General features: G+C 45.3%; 1 protein-coding gene across 3 annotated transcripts in view; it reads right to left on the bottom strand.

Moving 5' to 3' along the window:
- The window catches only part of LOC117367063 (protein FAM3C-like), a 109,240-nt gene extending 84,093 nt beyond the window's left edge, over positions 1 to 25,147 (bottom strand). Inside the window, exon 1 of one of the 3 annotated variants that reach the window (XM_033959283.1) lies at positions 25,124 to 25,147. The gene's annotated coding sequence lies outside the window, so the exon portion shown is untranslated. Of the gene's footprint in view, positions 1 to 24,691; positions 24,825 to 25,123 lie in introns of those variants that run through there. The other 2 variants (XM_033959284.1, XM_033959282.1) reach the window with 2 other exon arrangements.
- Between the last annotated feature and the right edge of the window lie 1,834 nt (positions 25,148 to 26,981).

Raw genomic sequence — 26,981 nt, 5'->3', positions numbered from 1 at the left:
GGAGTTTCCCTTTCAAAATGAGCTTGCACCTTAAACATTGTGTCATAAAATTCAAAACAGAATAGCTCATTGAAACTACCACCCCATACACTGTGGCTTTGCCCCTATAAAAACTGAAAACCTGAAATTCACATTATTTTTCAGGAACACGAAAGTCCATGAAACAAAAAAAGAAAAAAAAAGTTTATACATCAGTCTGCATGGGACTGGCACTAGTGGAAAAGCAGCTTTAAATCAGAACCTGAAAAGAAATTTGAGCACAGCTAGGGCAGACTTGACAAAATCAGGAAGATTCTTAAAAGGAAGAGGGAGAAAACAATCCTGGAACAATGTAGCAGAATATATTTTAACAGGAAAAAACATATCAAACTTGGGCAAATCTATTCTATATATATATATATTGTCACACCCCTAGCCTTAGAGCTCGGTTTGTGCCAGGCTGGGGTTTGACTAAAACCAGCCCAGCCATCAGAAGGGCTAACCAATGTGACAAGCCTGAGGTAAAGGATAGGGAAAATGATATATTCCCCTTTAAGTCTCAGGCAGCTGATCTTCAGGGAGGAGAGGAATGTGAGGAGAATATCCTGGAACAGCCTCAGATCTCTTCCACCTTCCCTGCTGACTCTCAGCTGCAGAGGCTGATTGCAGCTCCTAGGAAAGGTAGGAAAAAGTTGCAGGCTGCTCCTCCCCCGCAGAAAACTGGGCGTGCCCGGCTCAATGTATTAGAGGCTGCTCTGAGGAGAAGACAGGGAGTCTGCCCTGAGCCAGCTCAGGAAGGAGGTGTTCAGGACGGGGCTCCTGACCCTCACTGCTCTACTAATATAGAGATGGTGGGTTTTGACACTGACCCTGTGGCTAACCAGACAGCAGAAGTAGAACCCATGGATTGCCAGGAAACTGCTTACTTTCCTGAAGGTATGCCTATGGAGGACAATTAAGTTACTGGTCTGAAAGTTGTTTTTGCTCTTCATGCTCAGTATAGCAATTGTTTGCACTGCTTCTCAGCAGCTGTGTGCATTTTGAATGAGAGTAGTGCTGGACTTTTCTTTCTGTGAAGCTTGGAAGAAAAACGTTTTTTTTTGAAGCTGATTTGAACTGCACTGCTAAAGTTGATATTTTGTGTTTTTGTTTGAACACTGTGGAGTGAGGAAGTAGTTGGGGAAGAATCCACTTGTCATCCTTGGTAGGGATTGCGGGGCCATTTGTGGCATTCTGTGAAGGCAGAAATAATTTGTGGATTCGGCTACTCCCTTCCCCCCACCAGCTTCTTTCAAGTTGGCTGGGGCCAAGCCTGTTATAACCTAGGCTTGGACACCACACTGCTTAGGCACTGGAAAAGCAGTGGACTTATATTAACTGCCTATTTGCAAAGGCAGCACTTGAAGTTAAGTTACTTTTACTTACCTGCATAAAGGTGGGAGCTGTGAGACACTGTTCTCAGCTCATTTTGCTTTGTTCCAATTTTTTGCTTTTTATGGTTTTGTATGACAAAGAAGACTGTTTAAAAGTCATTTACCAATAAACCAAGGTTGGAATTATTTTGGGAATTAACTCTTTTGGAATCCTGTTTTCACTTTATTTGAACTTTGAGACCAGCAGGACTTCCAGCTTTATGGAAGCACGTCGGAGGTGAGCTATCTTGTGCGCTAGCTGGAGCCCAACTTATCCACGGGTGCCGGCTGCGCCACAATATATATATATATATATATATATAAAATCGGAGGTATGTGTGTATGTATGTATGTGTGTGTGTATGTATGTGTGTATGTGTGTGTATGTGCCGCGATCACGCAAAAACGGCTTGACCGATTTGAACGAAACTTGGTATGCAGATCCCTCACTACCTGGGGTGATATGTTCTGGGGGTCTCGCGGCCCACCTGCACACGTGGGCGGAGCTACAAACAGAAAATCAGATTTCACCCATTCATGTCAATGGAAAAAATGTAAACAGCTGCCATTCTCACAGTAAATCAAAAACGGCTTGACCGATTTGAACGAAACTTGGTATGCAGATCCCTCACTACCTGGAGTGATATGTTCTGGGGGTCTCGCGGCCCACCTGCACACGTGGGCGGAGCTACAAACAGAAAATCCGATTTCACCCATTCATGTCAATGGAAAAAATGTAAACAGCTGCCATTCTCACAGTAAATCAAAAACGGCTTGACCGATTTGAACGAAACTTGGTATGCAGATCCCTCACTACCTGGGGTGATATGTTCTGGGGGTCTCGCGGCCCACCTGCACACGTGGGCGGAGCTACAAACAGTAAATCAGATTTCACCCATTCATGTCAATGGAAAAAATTGTAAAAAAGCTGCCATTCTCACAGTAAATCAAAAACGGCTTGACCGATTTGAACGAAACTTGGTATGCAGATCCCTCACTACCTGGGGTGATATGTTCTGGGGGTCTCGCGGCCCACCTGCACATGTGGGCGGAGCTACAAACATAAAATCAGATTTCACCCATTCATGTCAATGGAAAAAATGTAAAAAGCTGCCATTCTCACAGTAATTCCAACTACCTGGGGTGATATGTTCTGGGGGTCTCGCGGCCCACCTGCACACGTGGGCGGAGCTACAAACATAAAATCAGATTTCACCCATTCATGTCAATGGAAAAAATGTAACAAGCTGCCATTCTCACAGTAATTCAAAAACGGCTTGACCGATTTGAACGAAACTTGGTATGCAGATCCCTCACTACCTGCGGTTATATGTTCTGGGGGTCTCGCGGCCCACCTGCACACGTGGGCGGAGCTACAAACAGAAAATCAGATTTCACCCATTCATGTCAATGGAAAGGATGTAAAAAGCTGCCATTCTCACAGTAATTCCAACTATAAAACACTTTCAATGACACTATAACCACTAGGAACATCGTTTCTATTCTACCACGGACACCATACATATAGAGTTTGTATGTTCTAACTGTGTTTGTAACTGTTTCCTTCATGCACCCCAGTTCATAATGTTATTACATTACATGAGTACTCACATATGCTGAACTAGGAACACAGGTTCCATTCTGAACCGGGAAAAAACTGCATGGAGTTTCTTTTCAAACTGAGTTTCCACATATTGAGTTGTTTAAATCAATACTGAAACTTTTGGATGCCACTTATTCCAACAGATCTTCCTTTTCAGTTTAAGAGATTGCAAATTCCAGTGAGACTTGCATTCTCTATCACAATCAACAAATCACAGGGACAGACTATTACATACTGTGGAGTGGATTTAAGATCCCCCTGTTTTTCCCATTGACAACTTTATGTTGCTTGCTCAAGGGTGGGTTCACCCAAGAATTTATATGTTCTTGCTCCTGGAGGTGAAACTAAAAATGTTGTTTATAATCAAGTTTTGTGTTAGTTGTATTGTATTCATTTTGTCAAATATTTCACATTATAATTTGAATATTGTACTTTTTATAAAGCTGTTAAAAAATAATTTCATTCACCACTATAAAGTATCTTTATTTGAATCCATTTACAGTGTTATTGCTATAATTAAATACCCGTGCAACGCCGGGGCATCAGCTAGTTCATCTATAAGACTAGAAATGAAAATGCACAAACTAGATAAGACTAGAAATGAAAATGCACAAACTAGATAACTTGACATAAGTCTAATTAATGTAACCATTCCAAGATTAACAGATAGCTTATATTTTCCCATAGAACACAAAATACAAAGAAAAACCAGACCCTTGCTACTGGAGTAAGGTTTCACACATAGTAAGACCAAGAATATCAATGCAGCTTTTACAGGGAAGAACTCAAAGATCACAATATATACTACTGTCAGAAAAGTAAAAAACAAAACAGTACTGGTTTAATTAAGACTTGGAATTACAGCATACAAACCAAGAATAACAGAGTGGATACCCCAGAGGAAGTGGAAAACATGAAAAAGGATCTGCAAAAGATAGAAGAATGATCTAGAGCAGTGTTCTTCAACCTTTTTACACCCGTGGACCGGCAGAAATAAAAGAATTATTTTGTGGACCGGCAAACTACTAGGACTAAAATTTAAAAACCCCGTTTACGCCCCATCTCCGCGAGCTCGGTCCCCACAAACCATCTGATTCCATCTGCACAAGCCGCAATTATGATTTTATATTGAACATATTTTATTAAAGTATAAAAAGAAACAATATTCTGAACAATTGTGATTTTATAAATACAAATATACAGAGCACGGACCAACAAAACCCCTGTCTCCCCTCCCCTTCACATATATCCCCTCTACTATCAAGAAAACTGAACAAGCCAAGTTATTATAGAATGCTACATAGAAATATCATGCTAACAGAATACTGCAGTCCCCAGTTATGTCTCTAGCAGGATATATAATTCAAATCTGATATATTCTAATGACAAAATAGAAATAAAATTATTTTTTTCTACCTTTTGTTGTCTCTGGTTTCTGCTTTCATCTTCTTTTCACTCTTTTCCTTCCAGCATCTGCCCGTTCCATCCAATGTCTGCCCTCTCCCCCTTCCATATGTATCTGACTTCTTTCTATGCCCCTCTTCCTTGTCCATCTTCCTCTCTCCTTTTTACATCATTCATTCCAGCTTCACTGCCTTCTTCATTTTTATCTCTCCTACACCAGATCTAGCATCTTTATCCCTCTCTCATTTCTCTGCTGACCCCCTTTCCAGCATCAATGTCTCTCTACTTTCTCATTCCTCTCTCCCCTTTCTCTCATCTGATCCCTCCATTCCACCCTGACCCCCTTCCCCTCCTGTAATCTCCCTGCCAGCTGTTTCCTTCCTTTTTTCTTTCTCCCTACCCTCCTTCCTTTTTTTCCTTCTCCCTTCCCTCCTCCCTCTATCCATCATTAACTCTCTTCCCATCCCTTTCCCTCCTCCCTCCCAGCAGCATCTCTCCTTCTTCTCCCTTCCCTCCTCCCTCTATCCAACAGTAACTCTCTTCCCATCTCTTTCACTCCTCCCCTCCCAGCAGCATCTCTCCTTCTTCTCCCTTCCCTCCTCCCTCTATCCAACATTAACTCTCTTCCCATACCTTTCCCTCCTCCCCTCCCAGTAGCATCTCTCCTTCTAACTCCCTTCAAGTCCAGTAACAGCTCTCCCTTTTCCAGACCTTCCCAGCCTCCTACAGTGGCTTCCTCCCCTTCCAGCAGCTCTCGGTACTTGCCTGCAGGAAGTTGCCGGTAAATCACTTCCCTGGCAAATTGGAGAGCTGGTGGGAGGGGAGACAGCCACTGTGAAGGCTCTCCAGGATCTTGTTCGCAGACGCTGACCATCTCCCTCCACCTGCACCTGAATCTGCAGCTCTCTCCGGTCTAATCGCAACTTCCCCGCGGCCCTCTTCAGCAACTCGGCAGGGGTGGCGATCAAGACACGCTGCCGACGTCGGGACCTTAACTCTCCGAGTCCAGCCTATTTTGTTTCAACTTCCTGTTTCCGAACAGGCGAGACTCAGAGAGGGAAGGCCCCGACGTTGGCAGCCTATCTTGATCGCCTGAGGCTGGGAGGAACATTAGTCGGGAGGAACCGCAGTCAGCAGGAAATTTAACTGCCGTCTTGATCTCGCCGGCCCTGCACGGACCGGCAGAAATTTTCTGCGGACCGGCACCGGTCTGCGGACCGGCGGTTGAAGAACTGTGATCTAGAGTCTGGCAACTAAAATTCAATGTGAAGAAGTGCAGAGTGATGCATTGGGGGGGGGGGGGGATAGAAATCAGAGGAAACCATATGTGCTGGGAGGTGAAAGGCTGATAAGCACAGATGGAGAGAGGGACCTTGGGGTTATTGTATCTGAGGATCTAGAACCAAATCTTTTCCAGAGAAAAATAAATGGTAAAACTATAAGGCATTATTTGAGGTTACAGGGAGGAAGACTTAGGAGCAATGTTAGGAAATTGTTCTTCAAGGAGAGGGGGGTAGATGCCTGGAATGTCCTCCCGAGGGAAGTGGTGGAGACAGAGGAAAACAGTGATGGAATTCAAAAAAGCGTGGGATAACAAGAGTATCACTAATTAGAAAATGAAGGATGTAAATTAAAGAACTAAGCTAAGGCCTGTACTGGACAGACCTGCACGATCTGTGTCCCATATATGTTGATTCGGTGTAGGTGGGCATCAATTTGATCTCCACTAATGTAGAACAAAAGGATGTTACAGGCAGATTTTACAGTAGATATCCTGTAAACAATAATAATAATAACAGCTTATATACCGCAATACTGTGAAGTTCTATGCGGTTTACAAAAGATTAAGCAAAGGTACAAATTGACTGACTTCAAGAGGGGAAGAAGAAAGAGAAGTAATTAGACAAGAAATTCATTGTTGAGGAGAAAAGTGATCAAAAGGACGGTAGGTCGCTATTGAGAGGAAAGAGATAAGTGGATCAGTTGTCAAAATGTTTTAGGAACAATGGGATGGTTGGATAGGCTGGAGTGAGCTTGGATGGCAACTTTAGCATTTGAAACCTAAGACAATACCAGACTTTACAGTCTACGGCCCAGAAGGAAAAATTATGTTCTTACTTGTTAATTTTCTTTCCCTTAGATGAAGCAGATGAATCCAGAGACCAATGGGATAGCACACATCTACCAGCAGGCACAGATAGAGAAACTGATTAACAGGTGGTCCCATTGGCTGGCACTCCTCCTGTATCTCCAGTATAGCTCCTTGCCCAAGCATCCGTAACCATCAATAGGCATAGCATGGAAAAAAAAACTTCTTTCCCATAACAAATCTCAAAAGGCAATAATACAGAATACAACCCTCAACAATAACAAACTTCGAAAGTTGCAAAAGAAAAAACCGACAGACAATATCCAGAAAGGGTGGGGCTCTGGATTCATCTGCTGCGTCTAAGGGAAAGAAAATTAACAGGTAATATAATTTTTCCTTCTCTAGCAACATCAGCAGATGAATCCAGAGACCAATGGGATGTAGCAAAGCAATCCTCAATCTGGGTGGGAAACAAATGCCGCCTCCGCAACAAACAACGCACTAAACGCAACTACCGCATATGCCCCCACATCCAACCAGCAATGCTGAGAGAAAGCACTTTTGGAAGACCAAGTAGCCGCGAGACAAAATTCCTCCAAGGAAAAAACCTCTGGACCGAGTCCAAGAAGTAGCCATCACTCTGATGGAATGGTCATGAAGTTCTTTCTCCAACCGCTTCCCTGCCATCAAGCAAGCGTAAAGAATGTCCTCCTGGACCCATCGAGCGATGGAGGCTTTGGACGCCTCCATATGTTTGAGGTGTCCCTTGAAGAATACAAAAAGGTGATCTAAACAACTAAAAGTCATTAGAAACCTTGCTCGCGGAGAACGCTACGCACTTTCAAAAAATGCAGTGAATAAAAGCACGTCTCCCCATTTCTCCTCTCAGGAAGAAGGAAGGAAAAGTGAACATGTCATAAAAGAAAGGATGACACCTCCTTAGAAAGAATTGTGGTACCGTCCGAACTAATACCCCAGATTTTGGAAATCAGAAATAGGAATCCCCGCTGAACAAGTCCTGCAACTCGGAAAACTGCAGAGCCGAAACCATGGCCACAAGAAACCCCGTGCTCAACGGCACAAGGAGGAAATGAAGCCTTCGGTAAACTGCGAAGAAGTACCTGAAGATTGTACTCCGGACAGGGCTTTCTAAGAGGTGTACAAATATACCGTACTCCGTTTAGGAACTGAACTACATGAAGCTGAGAAGTAATCGAAGAGCAATATACCTAGCCCTTGTAACAAAGAATGGCACTTGAAGCTGAAGGGAATTGAACGCTAAGCCCTTGGCAATACACCTGTGCCAAAAAGGAACTCTGGAAGGGTGCAAATGTTGAGAAGTATCCAAGAAAGGAAAAACCTCCAAAAGGAAGCAGAAACCACAGGTGAAGACGTCTGTAGCACCTGGATAAGAGAAGAAACAACCTGCTTCGCATAACCCTTACACGTCAGTCATGACTTCTCAAAAGCTAGGTCATAATACCAAAGTAGTACGAATATCCATGTTCATCGGACCCTAGGTGAGCAAATGCGGAGATACCAGGAAACTTTTTAGTCCGGCTGTCGCAAGACTCATCAGATCCGCATAGCAAGGATGGCGCAGCCAAGCCAGAGATTCTACAAATATTGTGCCCGGAAAGCGATTTTGAGATGGCAAATCCAAGCCATCATCAGCCAGGAGAAAACACTGAAAAAGAGAAACCAGAGGTGAGAAAGAAGCCATGCTGTTACCCCCTCTAACTCCCACTCCCTGTACCCGCCGAAGAAGCTAGGAAGCATTGAATTGTGAGACAAGGCCATGAGGTCTAGTTCCAGGAGATCTTATGTCCATAAAAAGAGCTGGAACGCCTGAGCCAAAATTCCCAATATCCAGGATGTAGAAGATTTCACTGTTACTAACATTTACACTTTCTAGAGCAGTGTTCTTCAACCTTTTTACACCTATGGACCGGCGGAAATAAAATAATTATTTTGTGGACCGGCAAACTACTAAGACTGAAATTTTTTAAAAAAATCATCGCCACCCCCGTCCCCGCAAGCTCGGTCCCACAAACCTTCTCTGTCTCTTCAGTCCAGCATCTACCCCTTCCATTCATTGTCTGTCTTTCCCTGCCAGCTCTCCTCCTGCCCCCCCCCCCCCAAATTTGGTCTGGCATCCATCATCTTCCTTCTGTTCCTCTCATGGTCTGGCATCTCTGGCCTTCCCTCCCCCCTGTGGTTTTTAGCATCACTCTCTTCTCATTTCCTCCACTCAGATCTGATATCGTTCTCTGCTCTCTCTTCCCTTTTCTTCTCTGGTCTTCCTTCTCTATTTTCTGCCTCCATCTAAATTAAATTCTTTCTTACTATTTAGTCCTGTTTCCCTCTTTTCACTGTGTCTACCCACAGCTTGTCACCCCTTTCCCTCACCCCTCCATTATCTTATTATTTTCTTCCCCCTTTATTTATCTCCTCCTTCCATCCAGTATGTGTTCTTTCCCCACTTCCATTCAGCATCTGCTCTGCCCTCTCAACTGACATCCATCTGCCTTCTGCTCTCTCTCCCTTCCTCTCACTTCCATCATCTGCCCCTTCTCTCTCTCCCCCCTCAACTTCCATCATCTGCCCCCCTTCCCCTCACCTTTGAGGGTCACTTTCTTTCCCCTGAGGGTGGCTCATGTCAGAGGGGAAGCTTTGGCCGAGCAGAACCGCTTCCACTGTTCCTTGCAACTTACTTGATGTCGATGCTGGGGCCCGTTGCCGTTTGAAGAAAAAAAAAAAGAAAGGTGGAAAAAAGGAAGACCTCCAGGACAGCTGCTCTTTGCCCTCCTTCAGCGGCCCAAGAGTCTTTAGGCAAGCGGCAGCTCTGTGTGCTTTTAACTTCGGCACAGAGCTGCCCCTAATCAGTAGTTTAGCGCGGTTTCATGAGGCAGCCTCAGGGGTCTTTGCTAGGCTGGCCCACATCGCATCATCGAAGCAGGCCGGCCTAGCAAAGGCCCCGTGGCTGCCTCATGAAACCGCGCTAAACTATTGATTAGGGGCAGCTCTGTGCCGAAGTTAAAAGCACACAGAGCTGCCGCTGCTGGTCTGGAGGTGCAGAGACAGGGCAGGAAGCATACACGGTGGAAGGCAGGAGTCCCGGCACGGCAACAGGAAGTTGCAAGTCAGCTGACGCCGGCACCTTTCGTTGCGGCGGGGACCCGAATCCTTCGTGGACCGTCAAGATTTTTTTGCGGACCGCCACCGGTCCGCGGACCGGCGGTTGAAGAACTGTGTTCTAGAGCGTACACAGTGCTGTACACTGTAACATACAATAAATGGGCCATGCTCAGATTTCACAGAGAGAAAGTCTATCCAAATTCTTTTCCTGACCCTTAAAATGATCTGCCAACAGAAGAGGAAGATGAGGGTCCACCCACTGAAGTAGAACAACAACTGTACCTGGCAACTGAGTACATCACCTACTGCCCAAGCTGTAGAGAAATACTCCCATCATAATACTGACTGAAATGACCTTCAGCGGCATTCCGGAAGAATAGTCTGAAGCTCCAGAAAGGTAGCCTGACCATGCTCAAGAGTAGAAGAATGAACAAGTACTGAGTCGCCTCTTAAGACCAGACTCCTGGAGCTGAGGATGGAAGGCACCGAGCCCCCCCAACCCAACAGCCCGGGATATTTGGTGGCCATGAGCTAGTCCAGCAAAGACCGAGGCATGCCTTGAAAAGAGAAATCGTGCTGAGCCACCAAATCATACAGAGCGATGCATGAGGAGCCTACCAAATAATTGGAGCCCTGAGATACCGGGAACCACCGGAACAAAAGCGACTGTTGTAGCGTTATAATGGGAAAGCAAGCCGAAGTTCCCAGTGGAGTCAGCAACATGGATCCTATAACCTGTACAGAATCCCATACTCTGGGTCATAGTGACCAAAGAAGAATGCAAACCTGAGACTGTGACCCATCGCCCTAGTCTCTGGGAAGAAACACATTTCTCTCCTATATGAATAAAAGAGAAAAGAGCGCTGTGCAAATTCGAAGATTCACGCCCAAAGGACTGAGGAAAAGAAACCACCCTTTTCGTGTCAGTCAAATGGTCCGACTGGAAGACGTCTGAATCAAGCAGTCATTCTAGAAGAAATTAGGTGAATCACCTGGTAGCGCCAAAACGGTACCACTGCCCACATTTTCTAAAATGTTCTTGAAGCCTTGGGTAGGTGAAATGGCATGTGCCAAAACCGAAAGCGCTGCTCAAAGAGAGGCAAGCAAACCTAGTGCCGATTCGGAGTCCATAGGGAAAATGTAAATATTCTCCCAGTTTTTCTGCAGAAATGTGTAACCCTGAGAAACTAATTCAGCAGAATGGGATCCAGCCACCCAATGCCCCCGTCTTGGGTACCATGCAATAAGTGGAACAACGTCCCTTAGTTCCCGAAGAACTACAAGAACTGCCCTGAGGACCAGTAACACTGAAAAGGGAAACACAAGACATAGAGACTCCAAGAACGAACTGGAAACCTGAGGAGGATGCAATGTTGCAAGCATCCTGAAAAATCTTCACAGCCCCCTTACCTGACATTATAGTGTCTTCTCCCTCATGAGAAAGCCTGAAGAGTCATTGGAAGAAGTCAAGATCCCCTCAGAATGAAGTGCAGAAGGTCAGGGAATGGCAGGATGAGAACTATAGGATCTGCAAGAAGATTCTTCTAGGAAAAATCAAGTTTCACAATGTAAAGAGGAATATACTGGAACCATGAAAACAGTACTAACTCCATGCAACATGAGCGAAATACGTATGTCCTTTAAAGTGAATACGTACTAGACTCAATCAAGATGCTGCATCTACCGCCCCGTGGACAACAACAGCATCCTTACAGGTATCAGACAAAGCTCACATCGCTAATGAGAGCTTCAGGGATGAGGCTAACAGCCACATAGCGCGTGATCCTCCGCGGGTTTGATAGAATAGGTAACTGGCTCCTGGTTAAAAAGAGCTGTACAGCCCTTCCTGTCTGTCGGGGGGCCCGTCTAGCATGTGCCTTGAGAAAATGGCGACAGGAGAAACCAGCATGATAAGCATGGAAATCTGAAGTCCAGGCCCTCTCAGAAATAGAGAAAGAGAGTCCTGGCCGCAGGAAGATGCGCAGTGTCATTATGCCCATAGAGACAGCCCGAACTTGGAAACTGTTTGTACTACCTTTAGGCATATATATCCTGTGCCACTACTAGACACATGCAGCTCAGCACAGAGGCCCAAATAAGGACAGTTACCAACAGACAAAGGCTCAATCTGCAGGGACCCCAAGAGAGACAATGAGATACCTGTGTGAAATACAGGGCACTATCTTACTGCTGATCTCACCATGCCGTGAGTTGCCGTATGTCGCCCCAGTCCGGAGACAAACCGAGACTGGGTGACCTAGCACAGGTCACAGTCTCTCTGGTAAACTCCTTGAGTGCTACCCCTCAGAGTCCAATTAAACAAGCAGCTTCCTTCAAGGGCGTACAGCAGGAACACAGACATATAAATCTGCCCAAGCTTGTCCCAAAGCTGGTGAAACACATACAACTTGTCTGAACCAGAAAGGAGAGAAGCCCCAGCATACCCTAACCAAAGTCAGCTGGAAACAAACTACCGGAACGCTGCAGCTCTCCCGCCATCGCCTGAGACCCAAGCGCACGCATGATTCTCGCTGGCATGTGGCCGCTGCATCAACGCTCCTAGAAACATAGTCGGATTCAAGCCCCGCAAAATTTACCCTGCCGCGGCTTGCATAGAAAGAAAATCAGACTCGGGGAATAACCAGAAGAACGACCCACAGCACCGGAAAAAACATGTCCCATCTCATGCGCGCTGCTATAAACCGGCACCTGCACAATCAGCTGCACATGGCCGTGACAAACACCGATGAAACAGAGCCTCAGAATAAACAGAACTACTACTGCTGCACTGAAACCCAACAATGAGAACAAGTGCGAGCATGAAATCGCACCGCTACTGCCACACTGTAACCAACAAGGAAACCAAGCGCATGCATGCAAAGGGCGGGAAGTCCTGGCTCCCTCCACGGATTTCTAGTCATAAAACTTAGCCTCAAAAAAATATCCATTCCTTAAACATACGTTGACCGAACCCACATTACTAAGACTCCAAACAGAACCTGAAGTTCAACCAACAGTAAAAAACAGAGACAAACTCACAAGCTTGTTGTTAGGGCCGGTTGAAGCCAGTTAAAGCTGGTTGAGCAGCAGTAACAGAGCAGAATGTAGCAACTGTGGTCTCTTTTTTTTTTTTTTTACACAGAAGGGAAAGAAGAAAAAAATTGAGACCCAGTCAGACCCTCTAGCAATGGAGGGAGGGTGAGGCAGGGACCTGGGGGGGCTCAGGTGTAACCCCTAAAGCCGGCACCGTTCAGCCGGACACCCCTGTCTCACTGAAGAGAAAATCTCAACAGGAGAAATAGCATTACCAGCTCACTGAAGAGAAACCTCAACAGGAGAAAATAAAGTTCCATTCACAGCCAGAATTCAGGAGCTAGTTGAATAGCGACCATTTCCTGCTGGGAGATAGAGAATACTGGAGATACAGGAGGAGTGCCAGCCAATGGGACCACCTGTTAATCAGTTTCTCTATCTCCGCCTGCTGGTAGATGTGTGCTATCCCATTGGTCTCTGGATTAATCTGTTGCTGTTGCTAGGGAACTATCAAATAGACAAGTTAATCTAATCATGTATTTTTTTTAATGGGTATAACTTATGGGAAGGCTGGATGGACCGTTCATTTACTATGTTACCATATTCACAACATAATTACCTTCCAAATCAATAAAGCCCTGTGAAGTGACAAAGGTAAATGGAATGATCATCTATATGGAGCAGAGTGCCTTCCACCTTGCTGGAATCCACCACAAAAGAAAAACAGCAATCAAATTGGTATTAATCAGTTGATAGTCATACGGCAAATCACTAAAAAGGTTTTTGTTTCTTACTTCCTGATGTCTGTGCACCTAGCACAAAGGTGTTCATGATGCAAGCAGCTCTGATAAGTCAATACCCTAGAAAGTCCAAAGTCCTCCTTTATTATAAACTTCTTCATTTATGAGAGAGGACAAGAAAGTGGGGATCCAATTCAATCCAATTTTTAGTTTTATATACCAATTCAACCCTACAAAAGGGCTCGATTGTGATGAGGAAATAACTTGGGAGTCACTCCTTACCGTACAGGTGACTGGCTGTACAGTATTTACATAAGTTTGACAGAGCAAACTTAGCCAAGGTGTATAGAGAACAGATAGATCACTGAGGAAATAAAACAGAAGAGAAATCCAAAATAGAGGTGAACCCCAAGTCCCCACCTATCTCTGTTAATCAAACTGGTTTGGTGTCCCTACTACTACTAATTATTATTTCTAGAGTGCTAACAGACATACTCAGCACTGTACAGTCACAAAGGAAACAGTCAAGACAAAAACAGGATGCCAGGGTAGAGGAAAGACTCTGCCAGAACTGTCTGGAAACAGTCTGTTTACAGCGCTTCCTCTGCTCACCGGCTGTCTCCTGTTCTAGGCAAGTGAGGGAGGGAGGGGAGATTGTCAGGACCCGCTACTGCTGCTTCGGGGGTAGGTGGGAAAGTACCTTTAAAAAGATATAAAAAGGATGGAGTCGGTCCAGAGGAAGGCTACTAAAATGGTGCATGGTCATCATAAGGTGTATGGGGACAGACTTAAAGATCTCAATTAAGTATACTTTGGAGAAAAGGCAGGAAAGGGAAGATATGATAGAGATGTTTAAATACATATGTGGCGTAAATGTGCACGAGTCAAGTCTCTTTAATTTGAAAGGAAGCTCTGGAATGAGAGGACATAGGATGAAGTTAAGAGGTGATAGGCTCAGGGTGGTAGATGCGTGGAATAGTCTCCCAGAAGAGGTGGTGGAGACGGAGACTGACTGAATTCAAGAAAGCCTGGGATAGGCATGTGGGATCTCTTAGAGAGAAGAAGAGATAATGGTTACTGTGGATAAGCAGACTGGATGGGCCATTTGGCCTTTACCTGTCATCATGTTTCTATGTCTCTAAGTGTTGTTAGAACCGGCTGTGGCTTCGGGAGCTGGAGGGAGGGAGATCTGGGGTTTTCGTTGGAGGGCTAGAGGGAGGGAGGGGGTTGTTGGGTCAGGAGCATGACCGAAGGTTGTTGGGTGAGAAGCACGGGAGATACGTGGGATTTTTTTTTTTTTTTGCTGGCAATGTTTTTTGCCAATTAGTTGAGAAAGCCGATTAATTGAATACCAGTTAACTGAGATTCTACTGTACTTGTTATGCACTATTCTTTCAATTGGTGCCTACATGTGAAGATAAGTAGATGGAAGGTGGGCATACGTCTGAGTGGGCGCACGGCATGTGATTTTTGCCAATCTAGGTGTGAGCATTTGCTCTAGTTCTATGGTTGGTCTAAGTGTTCAAACATAAAATATATGTAAAGTGGGCACTTAATTTCCTTTACAGTACAGGCTCCAAAAAAGCACACTTATCAAAATTACTTCTATGTGTGTCTCTGTGCCTAATTTCTAAGCATGTAGTCCCAAGTGATTTTTTTAAGAACCTGCTTGAGCACATAAAATGATATTCTACACATTCCAAATTCCTTAAAAAAAAAATACCACACCCTATACACTACTATTTATCATTTCTATACCGCTAAAATGCATACGCAGCACTGTACATTTAACATTTAATAGATTGCCCCTACTCACATTTTCATACAGTCATTGCTGAGAATATCTTGATCTCATGGATACCTAGAATCCTGGCTCAGGTATCTCAAGGTTAAAGTAGAGTAATCTGATACTCTGTACCTGTACATAAAATCTACTGGTCTGACAAGACGAGCTGATGAAGTATCTGTGGCAAGCAAACTAAAGCTATGGTTCATATGGGACTCACTCTACTTCATAGCTATGGTTGGCAGTAACGTTAAGGCCAAAGTGAGAACTATGCTTCTGACCTCTGCAGCTAATCCTCCAGCCATCATCATGCACTTTCTTTGTAAAGAGGATCAGGCAAAGTGATCAGCAGAAGTACAACTCTCCCTCTGCCCTTGCTGTGATCTAATGAAGATGCTGGCAGGAAGAACATAATAACTGCCATACTGGACAGACTGAAGGTCCATCAAGCCCAGTATACTGTTTCCAATAGTCGCCAACTCAGGTCCCAAGTACTAAGCTAGGTCCCAAGTAGTAAAACAGATTTTATGCTGATTATCCTAGGAATAAGCAGTGGATTTCCCCAAGCCATCTCAATAATGGCCTATGGACATCTTTTAGAAAATAATCCAAGCCTTTTTAAACCCCGCTAAGCTAACCGATTTCACCACATTCTCCAGCAATGAATTCCAGAGTTTAATTACAGGTTGTGTGAAGAAATATTTTCTCTGGTTAGTTTTAAATCTACTACTTACTAGCTTCATCACATGCCCCGTCCTAGTATTTTTGGAAAGAGTGAAAAAGCGTTTCACATCTACCCTTTCCACTCCACTCAGTATTTTTTAGACCTCTATCAAATCCCCCCCGAGCCGTCTCTTTTCCAAGTTGAAGAGTCCTAGCCACTCAGAGAAGTTGTCCCATCCTTTTTAACATTTTTGTCTTCCTTCTCTGTATCTTTTCTAATTCCGCTATATCATTTTTGAGATCAGAAACTTTATTTTTATATACCACCAGACCATAAACAGTTCTATGATTCATGTGGATAAGATGTTTTGTCTAAATATCTATTTTCCTATTGATTTGTGATTGCAGAATTGAGGCTTTGCCTATTTATGATATTTTGCTTTATTACTGTATGGTATCATTTTGACCTAAATAATTTTACAAAGTGACATCATTATCGGACTAGGGCTTTGGTAAGCTAGGGTGGGGATGACACACTTATTCTTCTTGAGTCGCTTGATGAGGCCTCTGCGCTATGTACTCTCTCCCTATTCCCTGTCGACCCCACTTTCTGCCTTCCTGTTTTTGCTGTGGCTGCACATCCTATCCCTGTCTGCACCTCGCTAGTTCCAGTCAACCATGTGTTAGGCCCCTTCATCCTGGGCGGTATCAGGGGCTTGAGAGGGGAATGAAGAAGAATTCCTGTTGGACCCCTTCCTGAGGACCCTTGGGATATGACTACAGGACTTAAAAAACAAAACAGGCCAAGTTTCATTTCAGCTTAGCTTAATTTCATCTTTACAAGACAGTTGGAACAGAAGCTGTTTTCTTATGTGGAAATTTCCCCCTGCCTCTGTTGTTCAAGATAAGGAACATACAGCACACGTGTTACAACACAGCACAGATGAGACCAGTGCTTGCTGTATGGAAAGAAAATTATAATATTGGTGCTTAGCTGGAAGGCAGAGACAGGCCTGCAGGTGTAAAGCAGTCAGCAGTGATTCTTGTATTTCCTATATTCTCTGGCCAGGTTGAACAATAGACAGCAGGCCAAGCATGAGGCCTATGCATTGTGTGCACAGAATGCAAAACCTGGACAAGTGACAAGGTTGTCCTGACAGTTGTCACCACAGATGGAGTATTTTACTGCAGTTTTGTTGGATCCATTGTTTGTTTATTGCCTTCAAGCAAATAGCAACACAAGGGAGGGGACCAGAGAGCAAAAAATAAAGTAAAGTGTGGACAAAGCCTAGCCATGCCCAAGCTCTACAGAATCTCCTGCCCAGCTCGTTCCCTATTCAGCAACCTGGAATATATGAGGAACTCGAAGGCTGGACAGAACAGAGGAGATTCTGAGAATGTTACTAACAGGAGAATAATAAGTGGGTTGCCAAAGTAATACTTTTCGAACCCAGAAAATGTGCCTAAATAAAGCTTAAATCATGCTATACAAATGTAAAGATCAGCTCAGAGACATGGAAGGGATTTTTCAGAAGGTAAAAAACCCCTATTTTGCTACCTCACCTCCCAATCATTGCTGAATCTTTCGTACTTTAAAGCAGTGTTCTTCAACCTTTTTACACCCGTGGACCGGCAGAAATAAAAGAATTATTTTGTGGACCGGCAAACTACTAAGACCGAAATAAAAAAAACACATTTTCGCCCCGTCTCCGCAAGCTCGGTCCCCACAAACCATCTGATCCCATCTGCACAAGCCTCAGTTATGATTTTATATTGAACGTATTTTATTAAAGTATAAAAAGAAACAATATTCAGTACAATTGTCATTTTATAAATATAAATATTCAGAGCAAGGACCAACAAAACCCCTGTCTCCCCTCCCCTTCACATATATCTCCTCTACTATCAAGAAAACTGAACAAGCCAAATTATTACAGAATGCTACACAGAAATATCATGCTAACAGAATACTGCAGTCACACATGACAGGAATAGTGTTAGGCTTTGCAGTCCCCAGTTATGTCTCTAGCAGGATATATATTTCAAATCTGATATATTGTAATGACAAAATAGAAATAAAATGATTTTTTTCTACCTTTTGTGGTCTCTGCTTTCATCTTCTTTCCACTCTTCCTTCCAGCATCTGCCCATTCCATCCACTGTCTGGCCTCTCCCCCTTCCATATGTATCTGACTTCTTTCTATGCCCCTCTCCCCTTTCCATCCAGCCTGTGCCTCTTCTCTCCTTTTTACACCATTCATTCCAGCTTCACTGCTTTCTTCATTTTTATCTCTCCTACACCAGATCTAGCATCTTTATCCCTCTCTCATTTCTCTGCTGACCCCCTTTCCAGCATCAATCTCTCTCTACTTTCTCATTCCTGTCTCTCCCCTTTCCCTCCTCTAATCTCCCTGCCAGCTGTTTCCTTCCTTTTTACCTTCTCCCTTCCCTCCTCCCCCCTATCCAACAGTAGCTCTCTTCCCATCTCTTTCCCTCCCAGCAGCATCTCTCTTTCTACCTCTCTCCAGGTGCAGTAGCAGCTCTCCCTTTATCCATCAGCTTCCCAGCCTCCAACAGTGGCTTCCTCTCCTTCCAGCAGCTCTCAGTACTTGCCTGCAGCAGTGATTTCCTTAGGCAGCCTTGGGTCTGTTGCCGCCTCTGAGGAAAGGGGAAGTTGCCAAAGTGAATCACTGCCCTGGTAAGTACAGAGCTGCTAGGAGAGGAGACAGCCACTGTTGAAGGCTCCCCATGATCTTACTCCTGCTGTGCCCTGCACATTCGCGACACCCCTCCCCCCCCAAGCCGGCACCGCAGGACCAGCCGCCCAATACGAGCCGGAGGCCCCTACCCGCCGCATCCTGCACGTGGGCAGACTCAGCACAAACGCTGCTGATGGCCCCAATCGACACGCTGACCTCCCCGCGCACGCTGACCATCTTCTCTCTGCCTGCACTTTCCCCGCGGCCCTCTTCGGCGACTCAGCAGGGGCAGCGATCAAGACAGGCTGCCAACGTCGGGACCTTCCCTCTCTGAGTCCCGCCTATTTTGTTTCAACTTCCTGTTTCCGCATAGGCGAGACTCACAGAGGGAATGGCCGACGTCGGCAGCCTGTCTTGATCGCCCGAGGCTGGGAGGAACAGAAGATTTGTGCAAACACCATCGGGGCAGAACATTTAACGGGTCCATCTCGCCGGTCCTGTGCGGACCGGCAGGAATTTTCTGCGGACCGACACCGGTCCGCGGACCGGCGGTTGAAGAACTGTGCTTTAAAGCATTAAATAGTGCCAAATTATTATTATTTTTTTTTATTTTATTTATAATTTTATACAATATTCCCAAGCATAAACATCTTGTGCAGAAAGATTGTATTAAGACAAATAAAAAGAAAGAAAATAAATTACAATACAGTATAGAAGATATTAAACATCTTAACATCTTCTCCTTATAAAGACAATCTCTAGTCCACAATTATTGAATCCAAGACTTCAATAGAGTGAGAAAAATCGAAAAGATCATAATAATAATCTTAAACTTAAGAAAATCTAAGTGGATGACATCGCGGGGAGCTTAATCATGAGTTTCTGTTGTTACTTCCATTTTTTCACCTTTCTCGAGACGTTTCAACGCCACAAATTTAGTTAGGTGTGTCGGATCAAAGAAAACATATTTATCTGAACCATAATGAACAATGCATTTACAAGGAAATCTAAGGAAAAATTTTCCTCCCACTGAAGTTACTCCAGATTTTAATAACAGAAACTGCTTTCTTCATTTTTGAGTCTCTTTGGAAAAATTTGTACTTTCTGACCCATGAACTCTTTAGTTCTATTTTTAAAGAACATCTTCATAATCCAGTTCTTATCTGGCATCAATACAACTGTTACCAGAAATGTCGCAGGTTTAACTAATTCCTTCATTGAACTTTCCAGTAGTGTAGTAATGTCCAATTTTGATTCCTGGTGTCCCTCGTTGATCAATTGCTGATCCAATTTTCTATCAGGCAGGTAAAATACTTGTGTAAATGGTGGAATTAATTCTTCTGAAACTGAGAAAATCTCTAAAAAATATTTTTATTTTTTTTAACATTTCCCTAGGAGACATAGAAGAAATCCTAGGGAAGTTTAGGAACCGCAAATTATTGGCTCGTTGGCCATTTTCAATCATTTCCAGTTTCATCCTGATATTTGTACTATCTCTAATCACAGTTTCTTGTACTTGTTTAACCCCTACTATTTCACTTTCATTTTTTTCTGAGATGATTTTAACTGAAGTCATTTCTGATTGCAATTGAGTCAGTTCTTGTTCCTGCTTATCAATTTTCATTTCCAGTACTTTAATTTGTGGATTCAATGAATTTCCTAATTTAACTACTAAGTCCCAAAGAGACTCCATTGTAATTTGTGGGTTTTTCAACTAAAAAGGAAGAAGTCTCATCTGCCAAACTTGTGGGTATCAAGTCTTGTTGTGCCTCCCTTTTCCTTGATGTTCCAGCCGCAGTATCCCTCTCCAGACTCAAAAAGTCTTTTGATAGATCCATAACATAGCTGGCTGATGAACCAGCCTCCTGGTCTACCGGCACTGCCTCTATCGACGCACCTGGTGCCTGCGGCGAGCTAGTATGCTGCGGTTGGGGGAGGAGTGTCTCTTACTTCCGGGCTCAGCGTGACCTCTAGCCTTTGGATCCTAGCGGCATCACCCCGTACCGCCAAGTCCTGCGGGCGATTCCCCGAAGTTACCGGCTCCCTATGAAGCCGAGTCAAGAGCCGTTCAATAGTGAGAGGAGGAGGATTTTCAGAGCGCCGCAAGGCTCCAGCGGCACTTCTCCCTCTCCTCTTAGGCATAAGGAAGTTCTCAGAAGAAGCTGAGCAATTATGAACAGGTAAATTCCAAAATCTACCGAATGCTCAGGAGACGCTTCCGAAATTCAGCCACTCGCGAATTGTGCCAAATTCATACCAAATAAATATTAGAAAATCCAAAAATTGTTTAACTTAAAGCTTGGTTTCTAGGGGGGTTTTACGTTCTGAAAAAGCCCCTCCATGTCTCTGAGCTGATCTTTACTACATCATGATTTAAGCTTTATTTAGGCACATTTTCTGGGTATTATAATACACAAAGGGCTCCTTTTACAAAGCCGCGTTAGCGGTTTAACGTGCGCAATAGCGCACGCTAAACTGCTGGCCGCGCTAGCCACTACCGCCTCCTCTTGAGAAGGTAGTTTTTCATCTAGCGCATGATAAAGTCGCATGCGATAAAGCCGCTAATGTAGCTTCGTAAAAGGAGCCCAAAGTCTTTCACTGCCTGTTTCCTTTTTGAGGTATCTTTATACCTTGACCCCAAATCTTTTTTGACTAAAGTAATACTTTTAGCAGTTAACGGGAAAAGAAGGCAGAACAGTAGGTAAATTTTAGTACCATAAACTTACAGCGTTCAGCGAAAGGGCATTCACCGGTTCTGGCCCCTTGCTCCTTAATCTCCCCCTCCAACCATCTTGTTTACAAGGGGGGGGTAGAAGGTGCCATATACTTAATGTGACCATTTATATTTTTCATCAAAAGGGGACGTCTATTAATATTCAGTCCCACCCTAGCCCCGCCCCCAATTTCTTCCATTCATTTTCATGTACACACAATCTTATTAATTCATAATGGTAAACATTAAATATAAAAAAAACCCACAAAGCACACTGTACGCAGAGAAACTGTTAATTATCATTTACGAGTTTCAGGGTTTTTCAAAGATGTCAAGGCAGATTACTTTAAAATATGCAATGTCACCTCAGTAACTATAAAAAATAGACAAATATAGTGCAAAATATAGACAGCAGATATAAATTCTCAAAACAGACACATTTTGATCACTAAATTGATAATAAAATCATTTTTCCTACCTTTGGTGATTTCATGAGTCTTTGGTTGCATTTCCTTCTGACTGTGCATCCAATCTTTCTTTCTTTCTTTTGCATTCAACATTCTTTCACAATCCAGCCCCATCCCCTTTGGGTCCAGATCTCTTTTTTTTCCCTCTATTACCCTCCCCAGATTCAGTGTCAGTTCTCCTTTCTACCTTTGTTCCTGGTCTTCCTCTCTCTCCCCCTCTGTTTGAACCTCCCATAGTCCTGCATCTGCCTCCTGTCTTTCCCCTTTCGTCCAAGCCCTTTTCTCTGTAGTCTTTCTAATGTGCTTACAACCCCCCTTCCTTTCTCTGCCTCTTTCTCTCCTTCATTCCTTCCTCCCTCCTTTCCTCCCATCAGATTTTAGCATATCTCTCTCCTCTTTTTTTCCCCTCAGATCTAGTATCTATCTCCTTCCTCTTTTCCTCCTCCCAGGTCTGGTATCTTGTCTCCTCTCCTTCCCCCCTGCTCTGGCATCTCTCTCTCCGCTCCCTTCCTCCTGTTCTTTCCTGATCTTCTTCTCAATTTTCTGCCTCTGTCTAAATTCTTTTTTACTATTCAGTCCTCAATTTCCCTCTTTCACTGTGTCTACCTATAGCTTGCCACCTCTTTCCCTCACCCCTTCCAGTAACTAACTCTATCCTCTTCCCTCAATCCTGCATGTGCCCTTTTTTCTTTCTCCTCCCCACTTCCTTCCAGCATCTGCTCCCCCTGTCCCTCACACTTCCATTCAGCGGCTGTCCCTCCTCTCCACCACACTTCCATTCAGTGTCTGTTTCCCTCTCTCTACCTCTTCCATCTACTGTTCACCCTCTATCTCGCCCCTTCCATTCACTGTCCTCTGTGCTCTTTCCATCCAGTGTCCACCCTCTCTCTCTCTTCTGTATGGCATCTTCCCTCTTTCTATGCTGCTTCCATAAACTATCTATCCCGTGCCCCTTCTCTCCTTTGTACATGATTGATTTCAGCTCTGTCACCTCTCCGTTTTTCTCTCTCTGTCACCACCCCTTCCCCTATGCTCTGGCATCTTTCTTTTCTCCTTTCTTTCTTTCCCACCCCATGGTCTGGCATCATCCCTTCCCTAATTCCCGGCATCTCTCTCCTTTCCTTTTATCTCCCCCTCCCCCTCCATGCTCTGACATCTCCTCCTTCCTTTCCCCTTGGTCTGGCATACCTTCTTCCTTCCCTCCATGCCCTGACGTTTCTTCTTCCCTCCAAGCCCTGGCATCTCCTTTCATTCCCTCCAGTTGGGTACAGCAACACTCTCCCCAATTCTCTCCCCCTCTGCTCCCTTTCCTCCTTCTGTCACCCAAGACCTGGTGTCCTGAATTTCATCGGGCAGCAGCAGCATTCACAATTCACTGCTGTTGCTGGTTTCAGGCCTTCCTCTCTGTCGGGTCCTGTCTTCATGTAAACAGGAAGTAGGCAGGACTCGGCAGAGGAAGGCCTGAAGCCGGCAACAGCAGCGAATTGTAAATACTGCTGCTGCCCGAAGAAGGTAATGGCGCCAGGTCTTGGAACGCCCGAAGCATATTACTTCTTCCCCCTCCCAGCCGAACCCCCACTGACCCTCCTATCTCTCCCCCCCAAGTAACCCTATCGACCCTCCAAGCAAGATGACTGAGCAGCAAACCTCCCTCCAGTAGCGTTGGCAGCCGCAGCACACTAAACAGGCTGCTTTGCAGCTTTCTCCTGCTGGTGAAGCGTCACTGATGATGTCATCAGTGACGCGGCAGAGGGACTCACCGGCAGGAGAAAGCCGCGAAGCAGCCTGTTTAGCGTGCTGCGGCTGCTGACGCTACTGGAGGAAGATTTGCTGCTCGGTCATCTCGCTGGGAGGGTCGGAAGGGTTTGCTTAGGGGGGGAGAGATAAGAGGGTCAGCAGGGCCCGAGCGATCATGTTGCCGCTGCTGAATCCAGGCTGCGATCCCCTGTCCCGTTGTCCCCACTCACAGCTTTGGGACGCCCTCTATGAAAACAGGACATTTCGGCATCCCGAAGCTGTGAGTGGGGACAACGGGACAGGGGATCTGAAAAAGGGACTGTCCCGTTCAAAACGGAACGTATGGTCACCTTATGTATACTGGCAAAAACAAAAAGCCACCTCTGTAACCTTCTAGTTGTAAAACAGCAGAAGCGGGGAAGGGGTAAAACGCAGATCTTATGGATCTAAAACCGCAAGTCCTTAAAAATCTGAGGTCCATGCCACTTTTAGTTTCTGGCTCTGACAGATCTCTATGACAATTTAGCTCTGACAGATCCTAATCTTCCTAAGCTGAGACTAGTGGCAAAACTTTTGCCCTGAGGTCTGTGCCACTTTTAGTCTCAGTATAGGGAGGGAAAAGCATTAGGATCCGTCAGCGACTAAAATGGCATAAAAGTCTGTCAAAAGCCAGAGACTAAAAGTGGCGTGGATCAGATCCTCCCCCCAACCCAGCTATTTGCCATCCAGTGTCATATCGCTGGGGCTCTCGCAATCAACGCAGGCAGATCTGGAGGAAGAGAAGATCGGGCTAATTAGCAAAAGCCACGGTGCGCCTCCTCCCTCCTTAGCCATAGGGAAGGCAGAGCCTGAGCTGAGCTGCAGGGAAGGCGGTGGAATAAGTTAAAAGGCGGACTTGTCAATGCACGGACCTCAGGTTTTAGATCCGCGAGGTCAGAAGCGAGCCCCGCAGCTGCGAAGTGACTTCTCAGCCCACCCCCGGCCTCAAGCACAAAAGAGCGTCCGGGAAGAGTGAAAGAACGAGGAGCAGGGAGAAGAAACGAGCGGAGAGCGCGGGGCACACCTGCCCCCCGTCCCTCGGGCACCGCTCGGGGCCCAGCAGCCTATTCGGTACGAACGGGCGCCGGGGAGCCCCTTTCCGACAGCACGGCGTCGCGGTAGGGCGCCCCACCCCCACCCCCCAAAACTAAATAGCGGTCGACATGCCCTGACGCCCTCCCTCACCTACCTGCTGCCAGTCCGCTTCCTCCTTCCCGCGACTGAGGGCGCGACAGCAGGAAACGGGCGGAAAAAAAAGCGATAGCGAAGGCCGCCTGGCCTCAGTGGTCTGCAGTGCCACCTCTGGTGGAGGACCCCGGGAGACGCAGCGCCTGCTTCGCGCCAAAAAAAAAAAAAAAAAGTACCTGAATCTTAATACGGAGCACCTGCCACCCTCTTGGATACAGTCAGCTGAATCCAATACCCAGCACTCTTCTCACCCTCCCACAGCAGGACGCAGCACCTTCCACATCTGAATCCTGCTTAATAAAAGTATCTGAATCTTAATACCCAGCTCTCACACACAGCATTTTCCACCTGCACCCTCTCAGAATCTACTACAGGACACAGAACCTCTCCTACAGTACAGCCAGACGACTCTAATACCCAGCACTCTACTCACTCTCTCCCAGCAGGACAGCAGCACCTTCCACTTGTCTCCAGGGCAGGATTAAATCGTCTGGGCCCCATGTATTTACTTCTTTATTGCCACTTTATTTCTTTTATTTTAAAATCAAAACAAACAAAGATTACCATACCAGTGCCAGTGTACAGTTTTTCTTCTATGCAACCTCCAAACATCTCTGAACAAAACTCCCCTTCCTTCCTAGAGGAAGAGATCTTCAGCTGGCAGGGCTTTGGGAAGCCCACCAATTTATATTTTGCATTTGGGTAGGAGGCATGGGGCATAGCTAATGTGACCATTTATTTTTTTTCATCAAAAGGGGACATCTATTAATTGTCAGTCCCGCCTTCAATCCCGCCCTAGCCCCGCCCCCAATTTCTTCCATTCATTTTTCATGTACACATAATATCTTATTAATTCATAATGGTAACCATAAAATTTTAAAAAACTACAAAGATCACTATATGCAGAGAAAATGTTATCATTCATATTTAGGGGTTTCAAAGATGTCAAGGCAGATGACTTTAAAATATGCAATGTCACCTCACTAATTATAGAAAAATAGACATATAGTGCAAAATATAGACAGCTGATATAAATTCTCAAAACTGACACATTTCGATCACTAAATTGAAAATAAAATCATTTTTCTTACCTTTGCTGTCTGGTGATTTCAGTAGTCTCTGGTTGCGTTTCCTTCTGACTGTGCATCCTTTTGTTTCTTTCTTTCTGCACTCAGGCCCAAAAATTGTCTCTTTCTATTCCCTCTTTCCTTCCTATGTCCTTAGTGCCCCCGGTGCCTCCTTCCCATGTCCTTAGTGCCCCTTCCCATGTCTTTAGTGCCCCCAGCGCCTCCTTCCCAAGTCCTTAGTGCCCCCAGTGCCTTCCTGTGTCTCTTTCACTGCCTTCCAAACTTTGTCCCACCCACATCCCCGAAGCCAGCCTGCCTGCCTGTTTACTTCCCTCCCTGGCCAAAGCCAGCCTGCTTGCCTGCCTACCTCCTTCCCTCCTTGCCGCGCAAAAAAAAAAAAAAAGCCTCCCTCCTTCCTTTCCCCCAGTCCGCTGCTATCTTACTGCCCTGCTGCTGCTAACACCGACACAAAGTCTTCTTTCCGACGTCAATTCTGACGTCGGAGAGGACGTTCTGGGCCAGCCAGGCAGCGATTGGCTGGCCTAGAACGTCCTCTCCGACATCAGAATTGACGTCGGAAAGAAGACTCCGTGTCAACGTTAGCAGCAGCAGGGCGGTAAGATAGCAGCGGACCGAGGGAAAGGAAGGAGGGAGGCGCTTTTTTTGAACGGCAGGTAGGGACAGGAAGCGATCGCCTGTCCCGTTGTCCCCGAGCATAGCTTCGGGATGCTGTTCCTGAAAACAGGTCAGGGGCCATATATTATTGGTAATCGTTTAATGTGTAGCTCGGGAGACAGTTTTATTCTGTGTGTGTGTTAATTTACTGGGTTGTTAATCAACAGAGCTGTGGTTAGTTTGAGGCATGGGTGTGGAGCTGTCCTCGGGTTGGCAGTACCGCTGTTAATGGTTCATGGATTAGTGGGGGCGCTTAAGGGATTCTTGGCTGCTGCGCTGGTTGATGGGGTTAGTTGGACTTGTCCGGATCCATAGGGTCGCAGCTTTGTTTTTGGGTGGGGGGCTTGTAAGCTACAAGGTTTTGGCTCATTGGAAGTCAGGTCAGTTGAGTGATGATGCTGCAGGTCAGGTGACCCTGTAAGGGGAGAGCATGGCGGTCCATGCCTACACCCCTATGCTCATCAGGGGATGAGCGGTTAATAATAATAATAACTTTATTCTTCTATACCGCCACAGTTGAATGACTTCTAGGCGATTCACATCAAAGAA

The sequence above is a fragment of the Geotrypetes seraphini genome, chromosome 9, assembly GCF_902459505.1.
Source record: "Geotrypetes seraphini chromosome 9, aGeoSer1.1, whole genome shotgun sequence".
NCBI classification, from domain to species: domain Eukaryota; kingdom Metazoa; phylum Chordata; class Amphibia; order Gymnophiona; family Dermophiidae; genus Geotrypetes; species Geotrypetes seraphini.
This window is presented reverse-complemented; position numbering and strand designations above follow the sequence as displayed.